Source organism: Castor canadensis, chromosome 3, assembly GCF_047511655.1.
Source record: "Castor canadensis chromosome 3, mCasCan1.hap1v2, whole genome shotgun sequence".
Taxonomy (NCBI): domain Eukaryota; kingdom Metazoa; phylum Chordata; class Mammalia; order Rodentia; family Castoridae; genus Castor; species Castor canadensis.
The window spans coordinates 35149357-35169841 of record NC_133388.1 but is presented as its reverse complement, the minus strand read 5'-3'; the positions used below and the strand labels follow the sequence as shown (position 1 = coordinate 35169841).

At 37.0% G+C, this 20485-nt stretch overlaps 1 protein-coding gene across 20 annotated transcripts in view; it reads left to right on the top strand.

Annotated features, from left to right (window-relative positions):
- Sipa1l1 (signal induced proliferation associated 1 like 1) overlaps positions 1–20485 on the top strand; it is a 316961-nt gene that overhangs the window by 83581 nt on the left and 212895 nt on the right. The window contains exon 4 of one of the 20 annotated variants that reach the window (XM_074067644.1): positions 1322–1393. The exons of the other annotated variants lie outside the window; for them this stretch is intronic. The gene's annotated coding sequence lies outside the window, so the exon portion shown is untranslated. The remainder of the gene's footprint in view (positions 1–1321; positions 1394–20485) is intronic. 20 annotated transcript variants of the gene reach the window in all.

Sequence of the window (20485 nt, the reverse complement as noted above, 5' to 3'; positions counted from 1 at the left end):
TTTACTATCTGGCAGGCATTAAGGCTAGTCCCCCTCATCAGTCTTCTTTTTCATAATTATCCTAATTATACTTGCTCATTTATTTTCCTATATGAACTTTAGAGTTAGCTTCTGAATTTCCAAAAGAATATCCTGTTAATATTATAGGGGTTGTGGTAAATATCTGTATTAATTTTATTTTTTTAAAGAATCATTCTCTAGGCAATTATTTCTTATAGCTCAAATACTTCTCATTTCAGCTTCTTAAAAAAAGTTTAATAAGATTCATTACTGACAGTAGAGAGGGCAGTTACGCATAGCTCACCTTCTCATTGTAACAAACATTATTGTTTTCATATATTTCTTTCTACTTCTCATATTTTTGGTGATGCTGAATCATATTTTAGGATCTCTTATTAGCAAAGCACCATGCATGCAGCAGATAAAAGTTTAAAGTTTTTGTCCATATTGTTGTAGGACCCTCAATAGAAGGCAATTCAAGAATATATCTATTAAAATGTATGATGTACATATACATACATTATAACCCTAAATCTGCATTACTCAGTATCTGCCCTAAACATGTACATCTTATTAATGAGGCATAGACTCCATGGGCAGTGAGAAATACTGCGTTTTGTATTATCCCCTGTAACCCTCATTGTCTGCTTTTCTTTTAGCCATTAAATGTGTTAGAGGAGATATGAAATCTTGAGAACTGGTTCATAGCTCATGTCGGGCACTTTGAATTTGATCATCTACTTTTTTAGTTTGAAAAAAGAAATCTCTTGGATATAGTAATTGTTCAGTTGAATGTGTTGGATCAGCTCTTTTTTTTTTTTTTTCCTTTTCAAACTTCTTAAATCATTACTCACATCTCCCTTAATTCTGATAACTCCCTTTCCTGTGGAAAGTTGCCATAATGAGCCATGGGTCCTGATTGCAGTGTCCTTAAAGAGTGGGTTGGGAACAGAAGTGCTCCTGGTCCCTCACTGTTCTCTTGTTCTTGGTCCCCTCTAGACTAGCCAATATAAGGAATCCTCTTCTTCACAAGATAAGATTGCGTCCACCTTCTTTAGCACCGTTCATCTGCTCTTCACTCCTTTGGGTAGTACAACCTCTTCAACTCTATTCCTTGATCTCAGACTCTTCCCACCAGATCTTTGCAATCTTACTTTTTATTTTGGAGGATACCCTCACTCAGTAAATATTTATGTACTGTGTGATGAAGGACATGGTTGCTTTTGTACTAAATAGACTTGAACCAAAATCATATGAGAAGACAAAAACTTGTTTTGTGCAGAGTCCTCAAAATGAATCTGCTTCTTTGTCTCAACATTAGGCTGAAAGAGAGAAAGGAGACAAGTATCTGGTAATCTGGGAATCAAGAAGCCAGGAGGCAGAGTTGGAATGTGTAAGTCACTAAGTATCAGGTTGGTGCTGCAGCTCTTGTGCCTCCCTCTTGGACAAGCTGGAGAGCTGTGGGCTGGTTACTATGGGAATTGATGGGTGCTTCTGGCAGAGGGAGAAGGAAAGTTCTTGGAATTGGCCCAGAAACCCTCAGTGAGCAGTGCTTTTTTCCGCCTCTGGCTTCCCTGCCTGCTGTTCTGGGATTTGATTAGCTAACTTGATGTTAGCTTGGGGACTGTCTTTCCATGAGCTCCCTGGGATCCTAGGGAGGGTTTGGCTGTCCTCACCATGAGGACTAGAGCAGCACAAAGGGTGTGTAGTGTGACCCCTGAATTTCTGTGTTAGCATTTGGCGTCTCAGGCTTCAGCGGACTCAAGTAAACCCAGACTTCTGTTTCTCTTTATACCGTTAAGGAATGAGCAGCAGACTGAGTGGGTGGTGGCAGGGCGGGGGTTGGGGGGGGTTGGGGTATCAGTGTTTAATTCCAGAGTTGTGACCTTTTCCCTTCTTCACCACCACCCCACACAAAGTAAGGATATGTAGAGCATTCAGTTATTACTCTGAGAGGTCAGAGATGGAAAACAGGAATTTTAATGAGGCAATTCTGGTATTAGACAGAAGTGAGGTAAAAATTTATGTCAGTTTTCATTAATTTTATTAATCTGATCAGTAACTTAAAACCCTGTGCCCTAGTGCATGCTAGGTTATTTGTATAATTAATCATAAGTGTGGAATGTAGAACATTGTTTTTTCTTTCTGAGAAAAAGTATTTGGCTGAGGGAGGAAAGAATAGTAAAGAGTTATGGACATCCAAAAACCTGATAGGACAGAATGAGACGCTTACTCTCTTCATTTTTAGTTTTAGTCACTGTTTTCTGTTGTTTCTGATTATCTTACCTTTAATGAAAATGTTTTTTTCAAGTAACTTTTCTTCTTTTGACTTTGAGAGATCTTGTTGAATTCCATCTGCCCTAGATGTGAGAAAACTGACTGGATCTATTCAAACCTTGATTTTGGGGTCTTAGAGGTGATGAATCACTTGGCAGAGGCACCATAAGATTTTGAATTACCTTGTGATTTGGATGATTTATTTATTTTTAGAAGCTTAATACTCCCTTTTAATTCATCTTATTTCTGTTCTGTGGAGGGGAGGGCAGAGGAAGGGTTGGAAAGAAAGGCCAGTTGCACATAGGTCATGTTCCCTTAGAACCTCTGATGTTGTAACAGAAGTAAGATGATGAGTTGAGTTAGATGAATTGATGAAGTTTGATGACGTGTTAAGGGGGGGGGGGCATTAGGTCAGGTGACCTCCCTAGGGGAGCTATAGAAGCTGACCTAGAGGAAGCAACAATCACAGAGAAGGTAGCAGTCCAGTGCTTGGGGTGCCTATTCCCACCTGGAATAGGCATTTGCTAACTCAAGCCATTATTACTAATATTTAAACTGAATCTTAAAGAGTAAGCAGCAGTTCAGTGTTTTTTTCCTCAGCCTCAAAATCTCTTTAACTTGAGAGTTTTTATTTGTGTGCTTCAGAACTTTTTTTCAAGAGTGCTTTAATCAAGGAGTGTGTGGAATCCTTGCACTTGGACTGTATAGGTGCCATCAGGAACTTCTGATGGAGGAAACCAGTGATAATGTGAGTGAGGGAAGCAGGGGGTGTAAAGAAATCTGGAGAAAGGAAGGACAGGGGTTGTGGGGGTGTGGAGGCATAGGGCATGGGAATCCATTAGCACTAACTTGATTATTCCACTATGAAATAGATGTAGCTCCTCTGAGTTGACTGAATGATAACTGAGGTTCATGGTGTTTCAGTTCTTGTAAAAGGACTGAACTTTTTTAGCATTAAGATTTGAGCCCAACATATTGAATGTTGCTTGCATCTCCCAAATCTTGAAAAGTAATTATCGTGGTCCTTACGTTGTTCGGCTTGAGGTCAGTGAGAGCAAGTACGATGCTCAAAGCCTGACTAACACTGCAGAGCTGAAATTTGAATGTTTATTTCCAAAGCTTATGAACTATCCACATGCAGAACCCAACTATGGGAATTCAGCAGAGGGGCATGGGGAACGCTCAGAGAAGTAGCTCTTGAATTGGGCAGATTAGGAGAGGTGAATTTGGAGTTCGAGTGGTGTTGATGGATTTAGTGCAGGCAGAGAATGCAAAAGGAAAGGCATAGAGAAGACCAGTGTGTAGAGCATACTCCGGTGGAAAGAATGGTTCAACTTGCCTGCAGTCATGATTGTGAAGGGGTGAAGAGGAAATGCACTTGAAAAGTTAGGTTGGAGTTGACCTATATTGCCCAGTTAAAGAATTTGGTCCCTTTTTATGTAGTGTTGAGAAATCATTGCTGGTTTGGGGCAAGTAAAGGTGACTGATAAGATTTATTTTTTCATACTGAACTTGAATTTTGTCTTATCTGTGTATTTGCATGAAACTTGTGTTTAAATTCTTTCAAAGCTATGGCTAAGGAAAGTTAAGATTTAGTATTAAAAAAAAACAAACAAGAAAGCCCCAGGTTTACCATCTAGGAAAGAGCATTAAATCTATTTGTTTTTATGGCTACAATTCTATAAGTTTTCAGAATCTTCTCAGTCTGAGTTCATGGCTATGAAATGACTAGAAACAGTGATGTTATAAATCTGTTTACTTTATTTACACAGATGAAAGTTGTTTGAGTCTGTTTTAGATCCAAAGTCTTGCATAGGGAGTCTTTCCCATGGTCCTATGACTGGCCAGAACATTTCGATGGGACCCCATTTTTCCCTAGGTTTGGCTTCCTTAGTCCCAGAAAAGAGCCAGCTCTGGCTAGACTTCCTGGTGACCTCTGTCCTTGTGTTATTGCCCACAAGTTCTCAAAGGGTCCTGGCTGAACCTTTAGTCATCTAGATTATTTAAGAAACCCAGGCATCAGATTGCTATTTGGAGAAAATTACACTTTTATGCTTCTTAATAAAATTTCTCATTAGCATCAGTATGAGGAAAAAATTTGTTCAAAACTAGTTTGGACTCATTTGAAGCACATTTTCTAGTTCAGTTTAGAGGTGGTAGTATGGAAGGCCACAGGCTATAAAATTACTGTAATCTCTCGTTCATCATCATCTCTCCATGGCTGAGTATAGTGCTTGGGACTCAGTGTCAAATAATTGCTTGTTGAGTGAACATTGGATGTACCTCTGGGCAATTGTTCCTATGGAGTAGCTATTGTAATTGATGGAAAAATTGGTTAAGTTTTGAATGAAGACTCCTCTTTCCCTGTCAGATAGGTTTTAGTTAGTGATGAAGATTTTTAAATGCCTTTATATGTTGCTTCAAAATGTTAATGATATTTTACTGTTCTTTTTAGATAAAATGAATAGAACAGAAGTAACTAAAAATGCAAAATCTCCTGGGCTCATTTAAAAAATTCTAAGCATGTAGTATTAACATTCTCTTCTCTTTGCTTTAGAAAGGGTCAGGATCCTAAATTAACATAACTCCTTTCTAGCCAAGATTTCATTTACTTGACTCAAAGCCCAGAGCATAGATGGAAGTACAAGAAGGTTTGCCAAACCATGGAACAGTAATGAGATTTTTCCCCCCCACTGGCAACTTGGAATTTTTCTAATTCTAGTAATTAATCATGAAAAAATTGTTATTTTGTTAACATTTAATAAAGAGACAGTTGAAACAAACGGATAAATTTTGTATAAATATTACATATTTTTCCCCTAATAGTTGAATGGGAAAATTTGAGGAAAAGTAATTATTTAAAGATTTTATCATCCCAGTAGAGCCAGTGTTTCTGTGATTCCTCACAGACCTTTGAAGTTAATGCTGCATGGCATGGTGTGTTGCATATCCAGGTGATTGTTGGATTATCTTAGAACCTTCTGGACATCACTCAGGTTAGAGCCAAGTTGTGTGTGTATGTGTGGGGTGGGAGGTATAAATTTTGTGCTTGCAGCTCTTTAGTTCAGAAAGTCTTGAGATCCAGTTTTTATGCTGTAAGAAAGTTCAGTGTCATTGTGTCTCTGAAAATATTTAGCCTTTTACAGTTCCATTTTATAATTCCATAGGCTAGTACCTAGTGGGAAGGAGGTAAGCGATGCATTGTACACCTGATCTTGCTGGTATTCTTAGTTTGTTATTATTTATTTTTTAAACTTTTTTATAAGGAAATAATTTTTCAAGGCTAATCAGTACATAAACTTTGAAAATTGGTAAGATTTAATCATTGTAAAGCATTGTTCCTTTATATGCTTGTTTTTAGTTCCTTGTAATTCTTCTGATGAGCATTTGAATGAATGTAAAATGGTTTCCAGATGGGGAAGCTGCCTGTCAAGTTGATGTAGAAGATGTTGCTGAATTTAATGTATTTGTGATGACTTGTGCAGTACATCCTTTGGAAAAGCAGTACATACGCTTGCAGGAACCTTTCCCTTGACACTCTCTGTCATGACTGAAGAGTTTTTCTTGATGGGTATGAGAGTGTTGTACTAAGGTTATCAGGATTTCTACTATGTAGAATTTACACTTCTAAGACTCAGCTGATCTTAAAATATTCAACAGTGATATACATGTGTGTATGTGTATACACCTATATACATGCATATGAATGTAGCCATAATTATAAAAGTCCTTTTCTGAGGAAGAAAGTCAACAGGGACAAATCCATAATGGAGGTATCACATTCTCCCATTGGAGACTCGGCCTTTTCCTGTGTTGCCAAAAATAATTTGCTGAGGGATTTTCCCCTCCAGAGATCTATGGAGTACATCCCTTGGCACCTGCAGAGGTAGGAGGGAGAAGAATGCAGAATTATGCACACTATCTCTTGGGTTCACAGGAGATAAATCACATGAGAAATATAGATCATCTTTGACAAGGTTTTCTTTAGTATCAGTTTCTGTCCAAGGAACACTTTAGTACAGTCATTAAGACAAAGCAGAATGAGACATTTGTGAAGGGTAGATGCATGTTCAGTGTTGTATGTTTAGACACTCTGAACTCTGAGGTCTTATTTCTTCATGTACTTAGTACATTAGACAGAGACGGGCAGGTCATGTACCTGAAAGTGATACCCATTGCCACCTCTTAGGCACTCAATGCCTTTACAAATTGTGTGAACCTACTGCCCTTCCCAGCTCTTTATGGACTTCCTTTACTTCAATGGGACCAGATAAAGTTCGCCTCAAATTGGCATTCATTCTGAAAAAGTAACATTCAGTCCTTTCCCTTGGAATTACAGAGGACATTTTGAAACCAGAGAAATTTCAAAAGCTGATTCTTAGTTCTTAGAATAGGGAATGAATATCTATCCGATCTTTTAGTACCTATTTCCCAGCCACGGTTTGCAGGTTGTATTTCTTCTGCTCAGCCTGGAAGGTTGGATGTGATTTTCTTTTCTTTCCTTTTTTTTTTTTTTTTTTGTTTTTGCAATAATGCATATTTTTTAACATGACTGTGAGAAATAGAACTGTTCTCTTTTTTGTTGGTTTTGAGAAAAACCAAATTGACCGTAAGCATCTTTGAGCCAGAACCTAGAGGAGTACCCTGCTTACTGTCTTGTTCTCACCGAAGAGACCATAGTTGAACTTTTTAGATTTTACTGACACATGTTGTTGAGTTGCAGTGTTTGTATCATGTGAGGGATTCATGGATGATACTTGTCGTTTTGGGAGGTGATAAAGAAGTTGGTGATATGGTCCTGGTCACTAAAGTCTGGAGTGGGGAACTATTCTTGTTATGTGCCCATGAAAGCCAGTTCCCACACACAGGTTCTCTATGCTAGGACCCAGAGTTAGAAGGCTGAGCTAAAGTTTACAGATGCTAAGTTCATCTATAAAATATTTGTGGACATATATTTTATTTGGGGAGAGAAAACAATGTTTACATGAAACAATTGCAATGAATGGAAGAGAACATACAATTGAATTTCTTCATTGAGAGTTTTTATTTATCGTGAGGTTAGAAAGAAAGTCATTTTAGGAAACTGAAAATCTGAGAAGAAATTTGTAGCTTCTGATTTCAGTGGGGGAGAAAAGGGAAGGGACAACAACTATTCAACATTGTAACCTCCATATTCCTTGGTATGTACAGATTCTCAGTTGTATGAGGCATTGGTGAGAGTCTAGGATTAGAAACAAGAAGAAGAAGTTGTTGCTGTCTACTCCATATATTAAGGAAGATAAGCAGTTTTTTCCTGTCTCTTCTAATCTTGAGAAGTTATTAACTAGAGCTGAAATTTAATCCTGTTTACCCATACTGCTCACTGATTGTTCCTTAGGAACAATATTTTGGAACAAAGTCTGATTTTAGCTTGGCAGTGTACATGTGTTTACTCAGATGTCATTGAGGAAAGATTGGACCATCTCTTAGATGGCTGGTTATACTAGTGGTTAACTATCTAAATGCCTATGTACTATATGGAGAACAGCCTTTTGTGTTAATTCTGTTCAACATAATTATTTCTTCTTTAATCATAAAACTCTCTGACTAGTGTAAAACTGTTAACTTTTTAAAAAAATGATTAGTTGACAAATACTTCTTACCTGAAATGCTATTGCAAAATACACATTCTCTTCTGGTTATTGTGGTCATTGTATCAAAGTAAACAATACAGACAATGAAGTAACTTAACAGAATCGCCAATTAAAACCAACTCCTTTTGTTTATTTTTAAAGGATTCCTTTTTATGGACTAGGTAAGTAATAGAAGCTAATTTTATATAATTTGGGAACTAGGAACAAAAACGATACCATCATATTTCTAATGTTATTATTACTTTTATGCTTTTTCTTTGCATGTTTGTATTTTCTAATAGCAAAATTGGAACCATATCGTATATATATTTTGTATTCTGCTTGTTAGATTTAGCACACTTTACAAATATTCCATCTCATTTAGAAATACCATTTCCAATTGCTCCATGTTACATCTTGTGAAGTGTTAATTTGTCTAATCATGTATTACAAATAAAAGTTTAAGGGGATTTTTTCTATGTGTACTTCTATAGAAATGCTTGATTATTTTCTTAGGATAATTATCTAAAGAAATACTTGGTCAGAATACTGGGGTGACTTTTGCTTCCTCAGATCCTCCTTTTGACTCATTAAGGGATAAAATTACTGCCTTTTCCTCCTTGAGAAACTATATTTGAAAATACACTAACAGTTAATGAGTAAAGTAGACCTTACAGATGAAGACAGATGGCTTCTACTCAGAAAATCACAGGACAGGAATTTGTGGTCTGTGATCTTACAACACTAACTGGAAGATTAAAATAGTTCCAGAAGTATTTGTGTGTATATGTTTGAAGTTGTAAAGCCTGAATTAGAAAGCTTACCTTCTGTTAACTACTATATTAGAATTTTGGTAAAAGGAAGCTTCCTAGGACTGATTAAAAAAATAAATCTTGAATGTCACTTTATTCAAATATTCAAAGGCTAAGTAAAAGGCAATTTGGTTTGCTCTGGTGCCCCAAGCTAGCCTGTGGTGCCAATGATGTACTTGGGTTTCTCAGCTCACTTCAGGCTGTGATGAAAAACTGGTGACAAATGCTTTGCTCAAAGCTTCAATAAATTCTACCAGAGTAGGAAAGAGTCCAGGTATGACATTTGGTGTCACTATAGAGTGGTTAATTTACCATCCTTGCACTTTTTTTTAAAACTACCTTGGCATTTTAACAAAGCATATTATATTTCATTTGTTATTGTGGCATCCAGAATATTAATTTAATATACACAGTTATTTGACTTCAGGCTCATTGTTGAGAGTTCATTGTTTTCCAGGGTTTGTGGGACCCTCTGGTCAGTGACAGGGTATCACATTAGTTTAATGTTCTATGGGTAAAGACACTCTCTCCTGGCTTTCAGAACAGCCCTGTGAGGAAGGTGGTGGAGCAGGTGGGCTTCATCCCCATTTTGTAGATGAAGAGACCAGGGAATGTGTCTAATGTCTTTTAGCAAATACAGTATCTGCCATTCTTCTCTTAGTGCTCCTCCTTTATTTCATACTTTTTCTCTACACCTTTATTCTCTTTCCAGTGGTAATGACATCAATCACACTAGTGGTCAATAGTAATAATCTGACTTTTACCCATTGATTGTCACATACCTTACCCTTTTCTAAGATCTTTAGACATATTTGCCTTCACCTCAATCCTGTGGAATAGGCAGTATAGTAGACCCTTTGGGATCCAGGGTTAGATGGTTCTAAGGAAACTGCCATTAGGGAAACTGTGAATGCATAGAGTTCAGTACTTTAAAATTACTCAGATTTACCTATACCATGCACTCAATATATCTGAGTATGGAATAGGCTACATGACTGTCACAGAAATTACTGTTGTACACATTAATATTGCTCACCAAAAACTAGATCTTACTTTGTGCTCTTTTTCTAGAATACTGTGGATGCTTGCTTGATTCATTTTCCCATAATGGTGCTCAACTTCCACTAAGACATGCTGCCTTTCAGTGAATCTAAAACTTCCACTTTAGCACTTCAGTTAAGCACATTATGTGCTTTCTTTGGCTTGGGAGGATTACCATAATTTTTTACCTTGTTTTTTGGGCACCATTTGCTTTTTGGGAGGCAGAATTTTACAAAATTAAGGGCAGGGAAATACTCAGCAGGTCACACAATGATTTGAACACAGAGATGATAATGCGGGACTCAGAGCTTTTCTGCATCAACTGAGCTGCGTAACACAGGAATTAAAAATTTTTGTTTTTGTTTATTTTTGACTGTGCTTGGTCAAAACCACACGCAATAAATCTGTGAAGAAGGTAGACTTATTCTTACTGTATTCTCTTTTTAGAGTTGAAGAAACAGAGGCCCAGTGAAGATGAGTAATTTGCCCAAGGTTTGTGACACGTAATAGGGTAATTGAGACTCTTTAATGAAATGATAATGTAAAATTCCAAGCGTATGTGGTGATGATGACAGCATATATCTGCTTACAGTTTCTGCTTACGTATTATCAACACTGCTAACCAGTGAGCGGGTTGAGGGAAATGGCTATGCTTGTTGGTCACCAAAGCCCTAGGACTTGGTGTGGTAATCAGCGCTGTGCTGCTGTTACTGTTGGGTAGATCTGTTGAATTATGTGTAACTGTATTGTGGCTTTGGGATTTGAAATAAGTTATACTCTCCGGTGGTTAGTCACCTCGCTCACCAAGTCATCATGCCTTACCTGTATAGAGTGGTTATTTTCTGTACTCATAGGGGCCTCACTCTGTGTTCAGGGCCACCTACCTTCTGTTCTGATGGAAGTCGCCATCATGCTTAGGAATGTTGTTCTCTAAGGCACTGACACACTTCAAATAGCCTGTGGTAACTCTAGCCCTAGAATTCCTATTCTGAGACCCTCAGACCTTTAGAACAAGCATAATACAAACTTCCCAGAGTTGGGATTTCAGTCTGAATTCGGCTGAAAGAAGTGGGAATTTGGGCAAGTCGAAGGTGTTTTTGCATTAGGATGTTCTATTCCTTTGAATTGTAGCTGAAACACCCTTCCTAATTACGTTTTTCTTTTTCTTTTTGTGCTGCTGGGGTTTGAACTCAGACCTGCACCTTGAGCCACTCCACCAGCACTTTTTTTGATGGATTTTTTTGAGATAGAGGTTCGTGAACAATTTTCCCGGTCTGGCTTTGAACCATGATCCTCCTGCTCTCTGCTTCATTAGTAGCTAGGATTATAGGCATAAGCTACCAGCACCTGCCCCAAGTTTTTCTTTTAGTCAATTAAGTGTGAATACCAAGATTTATTAAACATTGTTGATGAAAAATTACATAGATTTCATTGCACACTTTCCACCATTGATAAGCATACTTAGCAGGGAGTCTGTTTAGAGATAATGTACAGTAATTTATGACTATATCTAATACTACATCCAACAATTCAGCCATAAGTCTTCATTGTGAAATATTTGAAAATTAATAGAGAAATGTGAATCAAAACCACAATGAAGTCACATGGTGGTGAGAATGTGGAGTGAAGGGAACCCTTACACATTACAATGTAATAATAGTACAGTCATGAAAACTATAAGGAGGAGTCTCAAAAAATTGAAAATAGAATCACTGTATGATCCAGCAGCCCCACTACTGAGGAGGAAATGCATTTTACAGTAAATTGTAGACATTACTGGCAATTTTATGAACAAGAATCACTGTTCTAAATATTTATGTAGTTTTTTCTTATATGAAATATACAGATACCTTGAGATTTTTCCTTGTAAGTTACAAAAAAAAAAAAAAAAAAATGAAGCTATATAGAAAAGCACACAGCTCTAAAATTGCTGTTTTTGGTGAAATCTCACAAACTTAACACACATGTGTAACCATCACTTACTAAAATAATAGCACCATTACAGAACCACCCCCCACCCGCCTCTCTCATTTCACCCTCTACTATCAGAAGTAACACTGTCCTGACCTTTGTCACCATAGATTAGTTTTCTGTGATTTTGAACTTTATTAGAATTACATGGCATATACTCTGTGGTCTGACTTCTTTTGTTCATTATATTGTTCGAGAAATCATATTTTTGTGTATAGGAAGGTTGGGTATTTTTGTGTGTAGTCATAATATGAATATACCACAATTTATTTCTCTAATTTTGAACATCTGTTTTTTTCTTTCCTTTGCCTCCCTTCTTCCCTTCCTCCCTCCCTCCTCTCCCCTCCTCTCCCCTCCTCTCCCCTCCTCTCCCCTCCCCTCCTCTCTTCTTTTCTTTTCTTTCTTGGCTTTCAGCCATTACAACTAATGCTGTTGTAATACTTGTTTTGGGGGCACATATGTGCCTTTCTATTGGGTGTTGATTCCCAGGAGTGGGAATATTAGTCATAGGCTGGCTGTGCAGATTTAGGGATTGCTGCAGGCAAAGTCTTTTATTAAAGTAATTTACCATATCACTGTTACCTCTGGTGTGTGAGTCCCCTGGCTCCACATCTCCATCACCACTTTGTATCTTTACTCTTCAGATACAGTCATACTGAGGGTATGACTCAGTGGTAGACTGAGTGATAGCTGTTGTATAGAGTGTATCTCCCTGATCACTAGTGAAAATTAGCACTTTTTCCTTCTGGGGAAATCTCATGTTATTAAATCTTAGGATTTTTGGCTGATCTTTGCTAGTTTTACTTTATTTTAGTATTTGCAGAAACAAATATTTTTCTTTGGCAGTAAGTTCAAGACTCCAGATCCAGCATTGATTCTTCCACATCTTTTAAAGTGGAGTAGCCACTGGTGGACATAGGTTGTTATGCTTCTAAATTTTGATACTTGGGTGATCCAGTTTTGTATGACTTTATTTCATGTTTAGCAAATGTTTGAAATAGTGAGATATTTCAAGTTACTTATCCATTTACATTGGGACTGATGTAAGAAATCAGAAGCAAACTCTTTCTGGCTTTAGTGCAGTAATTAATTGTCCTTCTACCAATATGCCAAGAATGAATCATCTCTGTTTTATGCAGATTCAGAGAATCTGTAGAGTAGAAAATTACACTGTAAGTAAATTTAATGCTAGTAGAATATGCATTTGAGACTTAAGTCTGATAGCCGTGTGGAATATTTGCAGGAGGATTGTAATATAAGAAGCTAGAAACTGGAGTCCAGTTTCTAGCTTCTGATATTAAGCTTTTTGAAAATGAAATGAAGCTAAGAGATCTGGAATTAATTATGAATCTTAGAAGAGAAAGGCTTCATAATGAAACTTGAGTCTGCCACCTTGAAATAACACAGAAACTGAGCAAGCACCATGTTTCTAGGCATGGTGACAGCATTGCTATGCTTGGTATTTCATTTAATCCTCAAGTGTACTGTGAGGTAGTTGTAGTCATTTTATAGATGAGGAAATTGAGATTAAAACGGGTTAAAGGAGGCTCAAGGCGAGGCTCAAGTGGTACAGTGTTGCTTTGCAAGTACCAAGCCCCCAGTCCTACCAAAAAAAAAAAAATGGAAAGAAAAGGTTAAAGGTGGTCACATAAAGAGTAGATACATCTTCCTTAACTGAGTTTTGATTACACTGATAGAAAATTATAGGGTTTAAAACCTTTCTTTTAATTTAAATAACTCTGTCAACTCTTTAGATATCCCGGGCACCTGTCATATATAAAAACGGAGTGTTAGTTGCTGAATCTCAGATGAAGGACAGATAGGGAATTGTATGGACAAAGTTGTTCTGGATTCAAAAATTGTCAAATTAAGAAAACAAGAAAATTATTTTTAGAACTTCTTTTAAATAACTCTCAACTCTTTAAAAGTCCTGGATACCTGTCACATACAAAAATGGAGTGCTAGTTGCTGAATCTCACATAAAGGGCAGATATTTTGCTATAATAGAAGGACCAAGAGTTTAAAACTGATTTTATTCCCTTTTTAAAATTGTTGTGCTGGGTGGGGGTACACCGTGGCATTAACAAAAGTTCTTACAATATATCAAACTTATCATACTTGAATTCACCTCCTCCATCATTCTCTTTTATCTCCCCTTTCCTCCATTCCTGGAATAGTTTCAACAGATATCATTTTTCCATTTACATACAAGTGTACACAATATTTGCACCATATTCACTCTTCCACTGCCTTTCTCCACCTCCTTCCCCTCCTTCCACTGGTAACAACTCCTCCCAACCCCCTAGACAGAACCCGTTCCATCCTCCTGTTCTCTGATATTTGTAAATGAAAAAAAAAAAAAGGAAAATGATTGTTTGTATGGACAAAGTTGTCATGAATTTGTAAATTCTTAAATTAGGAAAACATTTTCAAGCAAGCATCCTGATTAAAGATACATGTATTAGTAAATGTAATGTCAATAGTAGCTAATGAAATTAGAAAAACTTATGGTCTAATTTCAGTATTGAAAAAAAGGAGAAAAGCCTGCATGCATTAGTGTCTGTCTGGAACCATGCGGCTCCTACATAAGCCTGTTCTCAGGCTCCTAAGTGTTAAGGAGATAAGATGTGTAGGAGGATGACCTTAAAACAAAGTAGAGAGGGCAGCTGACATGAGACATGTGCAAGCCAAGTGCTACAGGAGCTCATCAAGAAAAAGATGATTTCAGCCTACTGAGAAATACTTGCTGAAGAAAGTGGCCTTAGGACTGACCTTGAAGATGGATAAAATGTAGACACTTAGAAATTGCTATCTGTTTGGGGGCAAAGATAGTATAGAGTTTATCTTTTTGTAATTGAATATATATGCTGATCACACAAATGAGTACAGTACTGCAGGTAAAACTCAAGGAGAAACTTATCATCAACAATAAGATGGTGCCAGGCACTGGTGGCTCATGCCTATAATCTTAGCTACTCCGGAGGTAGATATCAGGAGGATCACAGTTCAAAGCCAGCCTGGACAAAACAGTTTGTGAGACTCTATCTCAAAAAAAAAAAATCACCAAAAAGGGTTGGTAGAGTGATTCAAGGTATAGGCCCTGAGTTCAAACCCTAGTACAGTCCCCCGCCGTCCCCCACCTCGCAATATTGTGGTGTGTGTTATAAAAACATAATTTTCAGGATAAAGATCAGACAAAGCACACATCAGACAGGTCCTTTTAGCTTTGACCCTGTCTACCGGTGTCACCCTAGTCACTCCCTTTTCCTATGGAGGTTCAGAATTGTGCTGTGAAATAGGACATGCTGTGTCACATCCTTTTCACACTTTCATGGATGCTCTTATCCTTGCAGAGATGGCTTTAGTTGCCATATCAGTATTTGGTAGGGCCTGTCACAGGCACAACTTGTCAGATCCTTCATGACTGTGCAGAGAATGAGGTAGAATGCCATTTTTGTTTTTAAATTAAGTACATTTTTTTTTTTTTTAATCACAAACAGGTACTTGTTGAGATAGTTGCAGCCTGCTCCAGGAAATCACTGTAGTGCAAACTGCAAGTTGGTTTGCGGATAAAAGAAACTGTGTGCAGTTTTATGTTTACTTAGAAATCATTTAGTTTTACCTTTTGCTATGATGGGTTGTGTGCCATTGTTTGATCAAGTGAATAATTGACAGTATAGTTGACTCCAGGTGATTGCTTTTTTTCTTTCTCATTCCTTTCCTTAAGTGATTTGGATAGGAAAAAGGAAAATGGCCTATCCCTACTGCTTGTATTGCTTACTTAAAACTTAAAATGCTGTTGATTTCTGAATGCTGTTGGTGACCATGAAATATAGTTCCTAAATTAGAAATCTTTAATTAATGATTTTTATTAAATTTGGTTCTCATGGGTTACAGATTTTTAACAATAGTAATTGTTACTGTTATTGAATATTTAATTTGTGCCCTGATTTTACTAAACACTTCTGCACTTGTTATCACATTTATGTCTATAAAATGATGGGTACTCTTATGTCGTTGACAAGCCTGATGGTTTCTAAGGCCACACAGCTTGTAAGTCGCTGAGCTGGGATTTGAATTCACATGTTTGCTCTCAGTGCTCAAACACCCACTATGTTAAATTGTTCTTTCCAAGTATTTATGATGCCTCTCCCCTCGTACAGTAGTAGGATGCATTCTGGTTTTAGCTTAAAATAACAGACATTTTTGTCCTTCCTCTCTGTATCAGTACTTCTTGGTTTATTATCTACTCTGATCAAATTCTTTTATTTATTGTTATGTGAATGGTATTTAGAAATCCTGTGTTACTTTTTTCTTTTCTTTTTACTGGTAATGGGAAGAAATTTACTTTATTTCACATGTGGTAGAATATTCTAAGTGGCAGTTCAGTCTGAACAGAATCCAATAGTCCTCTGAGACAGGACCCCAGAGTTGAGGTACTTACTGTATTAATCTACGCAAAACAGTATTTCAAGCTTTTTGTATGGTTTGACTAAAAGGGCTTAGTATGCCGATAGCAAAAAGGAATCCTTTTACACTCTGGTCAAAAAGCTGTGAGAAGGACAAATTAGATAAGAAAGTAGATCCACATTGATGTCATTTGAAAAACTTAAAAATAAATGTAAAATAGTTGAGGACTGGAGGTGCAACTCAGTGTTATGAGTGTCTGCCTAGCATGCATGAGACCCTGCATTCGCTATCCAAAAATAATAATCAAAACTGAAAAATTCTTACTTTTAAAAATAGTTGACATCTCTATATTAAAAATACACTCCTATCAGTTTTCTGTCCTCAAATACGAGAGAGTGGATAGCTGCTTATTATATCTGGTCTGTCAGCACTTGTGGGGTAGGATGGCGTGCTTCATGAATCCATCTGAATAGCATGTCTAGACAGAACCAAATGTATAATTATATACAATCACAGCTAAAGAATTCTGGCTGAATAACTTTAATAATTATTGGCAACTGTATGCAATTTTATATTACTTTGTATCCTTATAAAGTTAGCCTATTATTGTAGAAGTTAGTTTATTTTTAGACTAAACAGAGAATGTCTAAGATGTGATATATGAACCCAGTTTTTAAAGTAAGATATATTTTCCGTCCAAACAACCTTATATTTCTTGGTCTGGAGTATTGAGTAAATTTGGGCAGAAACTCTGTTGAAACCAGCTTTTAAGACAGGGTCTTGATAGTACAGGCTGACCTTGAAGTCTCCATTTTCCTCTGCTCCAGCTACCCAAGTACTGGTATTATAGGAAAGCACCATCATGCCTGGCTAAAATGCCATCCTAAATCCAAGTTTCTTTTCAGTGGAGACTTACTGGCGCTTTGTTTATTATATTTTTAAATTTTGTTTCCTGCATTACTCTTCAAGTAGTCTTCTAGGCAATCCAGTGTCCTCCTCCAGCTCCCAGCATCTCGATCCTCTGTCATTCTGCTCTTCCACACATGCTATTACAAATTAGCAGCAGTGAGCATTTCATCACTGAGTTGTAGAAGTTCCTTTTGTATCCTAGGTACTCATTCTTCTTGTTGAGATTTATGTTTTGCATCTATTTCCCCCCAGTTTGTAGCTTGCATAAGAGTCTTTTTAAAAAAAGTGTCATATAATGCTACAAAGTTTTTAATATGATGAAATATAATAAACCATTTTTTCTTTTGTTTATTACTGTTTTATTATTTTTTGTGCCTTAGGAAGCCCTCAAAATATTCTGTTTTTCACAGTTTAGGCTTTTATATTGATGATCCATCTTGAATTAGTTTTTTCCACATGCTTCGTTATGATACTCAAGTCTTTTAAAAGAGGTGTTACTTGTATTTTATAAATGAAGATTTTGGACACTTGAGAATTTAGCAATGTAGACATTCCATTTAGAAATTTAAATTCTTTTGAGGGATGACCAGGGGGAAGTTCTGTGTTAGGTGATAATCTACATGTAATGTTTTAGGTAAAACATAACAATATTAATGTTGTTATTGACAAATGAGTTTACTTTTAGTAAATGGGTCCATCTTCTTAATGCCTCCAGTGATAGAAGGACTACAACCTTCATGTTACCAGGTGGAGACACTGTATTTATGTGTAAGTGTTTTATGTAGCTGACCTGTAGGAGTTAAGATGCCTAATCATATTACAATAAGTGAATTGGGTTGCTCCCACTGTTTAACCGGACCTACCTCATCGTCTCCACTAGCACATTATTGTCAGTTTTTAGTTCTACCAGAGGTGTCCCTTATTCCTGTTATGTGGGGTCTCCTCTGGTGATGCAGTAAACTAGGTGCAGATGCTGTTGTGTTGATGGTGTGTATTTTGAGTGGTTAGTATGTAGCAGTCATGCTGAAAGTGTTGTATTTCTCACAACATCCCCATTTTACAGGTGAGATGAGGAGCCTTCAGTCACCTACTTGGGGATGCTATGTGGGAAGCATATCACACTTCTCTAATCAGTGTACTGAGTGGTGGCTTCTTATGAGTCCTTACAGTGTTGAGTTGAAACAGGTGACACCCCAATGCTGAAGTACCTTGGGGAGATGGACGGGCTCCAGGTGTTGAATGTGTGGATGACCAAGGCACTGTACTACTGGGGTATTGGAAGATGAAAAGGATAGAAGCTAGGGCTGCCACCAGAGAAAACTTCATTTTGTCACTGCACTGCCACCTACTCACATTTACGACAAACCTTGCTATTTGCTCATGGCAGAGGTGGCCCTTTATTTTCCTTTGAGCAAATGAGTGTGGTGCAGGTAACTGGGAGACCCCCTGAGAGTGCTGATGCTGTCATGGAGCTGATGTTGCCCATGCTGCCACACTGAACAGTACCTGTGGGAACAGCCAGGGACACTGGCCAGCTTGTAGTACCCTCTGCAGTGGAGTTCTCTCTCAGGAAACATTAGCTTCAGTTGATAACTCTCAAAGAAACTAGGACAGTTCCCAGGCTGCTAGATAAACAACAGGCATTAATAGAACCATGCAGAAAGCAGTGTAATAAAATTCACTGTGTTCTAATTGTGTCCTTTTAGCAGAGTTATATTACATTTTTAACCCCAAAATAGTGCCTATTGTAGAGATTTGAATATACTGTCAACCACATTAAGTGCCTTTTCTAAGTAGTATTTGTTTTGCTTAGTGTTTATCATTATTTCTGATTAAAATGGATATTTATAGTCTCAAGCACGTTGAGAAGATGGTTTTTAATGAACTATTGAATATTACCCACAAGAATCAAATTTAATTGGCCTTATTTTTGGTTTAATACATATAAATCTGTGTTTGTATATGTATACACACAATTTTTTTAGTATATTCACACACATATATACCATATAAACAGTGTATTTAGTACACACACACACACACACACACACACACGCATACACCACACTCTGCTATGCTGGGGATTGAACCTAGGACTTTGCACATGCTAGTCAAGCACTCTGCCACTGTGCTACATTCCTAGCCCCTGTATTTTGATAACTATTTTCTCTTTTGTAGTAGCTGTCTCCATTTTAATGAATTAACCATGCTATGTGAGAAGTTTTGATCTGTAAACCAGTTTTTGATACATGAATTAAAATATAAATTTAATGATTTTAGGGGTTTCAGACAACCTAGGTTTGTCTCCTTACACATAGATAGGGTTTCAGAACCTATCTGCAGAAACATTTTCTTGCCTGCTTAGAATGACAATTTTTAATTGTCATGTGAAACTAGAAGTTTCCTTCATTGCAATTTCAGTGTCCAGACTTATGTCAGTTTTAATGACTTTTGCTGAAGAATTGTTTGATCCAACTTCATATACCTGTGGGTATTTATAAAATGCACTATTGAAAACTGCCATGTCCAAGTGAGTATTGACTACTTTTTTACAGATACCAGATTATTTGAATCAAGTAGTGTTTGCTTAGCTATTTATATATTAATATGTTCAAAAAGAAATTTCTTGAAGAGCAGCATTAATCATTTACTATTTGAGATGATGGCACTGACATTTTTGTTATGTAATCACAAAATAGCTAATTTTGTCTTGTTTAATGCCAAGAGCAGATGCACTTCCTGGGTAAAAACAGCATGCAACACTCAAATCTAAATGCATTATTTAGAAGCATATTAAAATCTTGTATTTTTTTGTGATTTAGACAAGTAATTGTGGTTTACTTTGTATCATATTTTCATAAAAGTATGTAATTGCTCCTACAGCTTAAAAACTGAAGCAGCTATTTTTGGCCCTTATGTTTTCAAATATAATGGGTTATTTTGAGAGGCAAATGATGCATAAGGTTTAGTGCATAACTCTGGCACTTGACTCTCTGAATTCAAATATTGTCTCTATCACTTACCACTTTGTGACCTTGGGCAAGTTGCCTCAGTGTCCTCCTTTGCAAAATGGTACTAATAGTGACAGTAGTGTATGCACCTCATAGTGTTGTTATGAGAGTTATGGAAGTTAATATACACAAAGTGTTGAGAGCAGTGCTGAACACCTAGTGAGGGACAAATGAGTAAAACTGAATGTCAGTGTGTGTGTGTTACAGGGGCTTCTCCTGTAATTAGTTTTGGTTCTTTCCTGCTGCATCAGTGACATTTGTAGTGTGATTTCATTATTGTTCTAGGCTTTCGTATTCTACATTATCTAGGGATGCAAAAGAAACAAAAAGCATGGTTCCTACTCTGGAAGCATGAACTGTATTTAAATAGAGATAAATACAAATAAAAGTGTTGTAACAGTGTAAAGAGATCTGAATCTTTCACAGTGAAAACAGAAGATAA